Raw genomic sequence first — 2,500 nt, 5'->3', positions numbered from 1 at the left:
TTCGATTTGGAGGTCCCCCGAGTTAATTTTGCCCATTACGACTCCTCGCCCGCACGCTCGTGCACCCCGGCGTGCACGTGGGCATCGTATGCTAAAAAATGAAGTGTGGAGTTTGGGTTCGGAAATTTTATGGGAGCTTCCTAGAAGCCTAAGAAATGCTTTGCTCGAGACGGATTTTGATTTGGAGGTCCCACGAGTTAGTTTTGGCCCATTATGACTCCTCGCCCGCACGCTCAAGCACCCCGGCGTGCACGTGGTCATCGTATGCTAAAAAATGAAGTTTGGAGTTTGGGTTTGAAAATTTTATGCGAGCTTCCTAGAAGCCTAAGAAATGCTTTGCTCGAGACGAATTTCGATTTGGAGGTCCCCCGAGTTAATTTTGCCCATTATGACTCCTCGTCCGCACGCTCGTGCACCCCGACGTGCACGTGGGCATCGTATGCTAAAAAATGAAGTTTGGAGTTTGGGTTTGAAAATTTTATGGGAGCTTCCTAGAAGACTAAGAAATGCTTTGCTCGAGACGGATTTCGATTTGGAGGTCCCCCGAGTTAATTTTGCCCATTATGACTCCTCGCCCGCACGCTCGTGCACCCCGACGTGCACGTGGGCATCGTATGCTAAAAAATGAAGTTTGGAGTTTGGGTTTGAAAATTTTATGGGAGCTTCCTAGAAGACTAAGAAGTGCTTTGCTCGAGACGGATTTCGATTTGGAGGTCCCCCGGGTTAATTTTACCCATTATGACTCCTCGCCCGCACGCTCGTGCACCCCGACGTGCACGTGGGCATGGTATGCTAAAATTGAAGTTTGGAGTTTGGGTTTGAAAATTTTATGGGAGCTTCCTAGAAGCCTAAGAAATGCTTTGCTCGAGACGGATTTCGATTTGGAGGTCCCCCGAGTTAAGTTTGCCCTTTATGACTCCTCGCCCGCATGCTCGTGCACACCGGCGTGCACGTGGGCATCGTATGCTAAAAAATGAAGTTTGGAGTTTGGGTTCAGAAATCTTATGGGAGCTTCCTAGAAGCCTAAGAAATGCTTTGCTCGAGACGGATTTCGATTTAGATTTCCGCCGTGTTAATTTTGCCAATTACGGCTCCTCGCGCGCACGCTCAAGCACCCCGACGTGCACACCGGCGCGCACGTGGGCATCGTATGCTAAAAAATGAAGTTTGGAGTTTGGGTTTGAAAATTTTACGGGAACTTCCTAGAAGCCTAAGAAATGCTTTGCTCGAGACGGATTTCGATTTGGAGGTCCCCCGAGTTAATTTTGCCCATTACGACTCCTCGCCCGCATGCTCGTGCACACCGGCGTGCACGTGGGCATCGTATGCTAAAAAATGAAGTTTGGAGTTTGGGTTTGAAAATTTTATGGGAGCTTCCTAGAAGACTAAGAAGTGCTTTGCTCGAGACGGATTTCGATTTAGATTTCCGCCGTGTTAATTTTGCCAATTACGGCTCCTCGCGCGCACGCTCAAGCACCCCGACGTGCACACCGGCGCGCACGTGGGCATCGTATGCTAAAAAATGAAGTTTGGAGTTTGGGTTTGAAAATTTTACGGGAACTTCCTAGAAGCCTAAGAAATGCTTTGCTCGAGACGGATTTCGATTTGGAGGTCCCCCGAGTTAATTTTGCCCATTACGACTCCTCGCCCGCACGCTCGTGCACCCCGGCGTGCACGTGGGCATCGTATGCTAAAAAATGAAGTTTGGAGTTTGGGTTCGGAAATTTTATGGGAGCTTCCTAGAAGCCTAAGAAATGCTTTGCTCGAGACGGATTTTGATTTGGAGATCCCACGAGTTAGTTTTTGCCCATTATGACTCCTCGCCCGCACGCTCAAGCACCCCGGCGTGCACGTGGGCATCGTATGCTAAAAAATGAAGTTTGGAGTTTGGGTTCGGAAATTTTATGGGAGCTTCCTAGAAGCCTAAGAAGTGTTTTGCTCGAGACGGATTTCGATTTGGAGGTCCCCCGAGTTAGTTTTGCCCATTATGACTCCTCCCCCGCACGCTCAAGCACCCCCGCGTGCACGGGGGCATTGTATGCTAAAAAATGAAGTTTGGAGTTTGGGTTTGGAAATTTTATGGGAGCTTCCTAGAAGCCTAAGAAGTGCTTTGCTCGAGACGGATTTCGATTTGGAGGTCCCCCGAGTTAATTTTGCCCATTATGACTCCTCGCCCGCACGCTTAAGCACCCCCGCGTGCACGTGGGCATTGTGTGCTAAAAAATGAAGTTTGGAGTTTGGGTTTGTAAATTTGATGGGAGCTTCCTAGAAGCCTAAGAAGTGCTTTGCTCGAGACGGATTTCGATTTGAAGGTCCCCCGTGTTAATTTTGCCCATTACGGCTCCTCGCCCGCACGCTCAAGCACCCCGGCGTGCACGTGGGCATTGTATGCTAAAAAATAAAGTTTGGAGTTTGGGTTTGGAAGTTTTATGGGAGCTTCCTAGAAGCTTAAGAAGTGTTTTGCTCGAGACGGATTTCGATTTGGAGGTCCCCCGAGTCA

Source organism: Cornus florida, unplaced genomic scaffold (assembly GCF_030987335.1).
Source record: "Cornus florida cultivar Cherokee Brave unplaced genomic scaffold, ASM3098733v1 CherokeeBrave_3.0.0_Hap2_scaffold_101, whole genome shotgun sequence".
Lineage (NCBI taxonomy): Eukaryota > Viridiplantae > Streptophyta > Magnoliopsida > Cornales > Cornaceae > Cornus > Cornus florida.
This window is presented reverse-complemented; position numbering follows the sequence as displayed.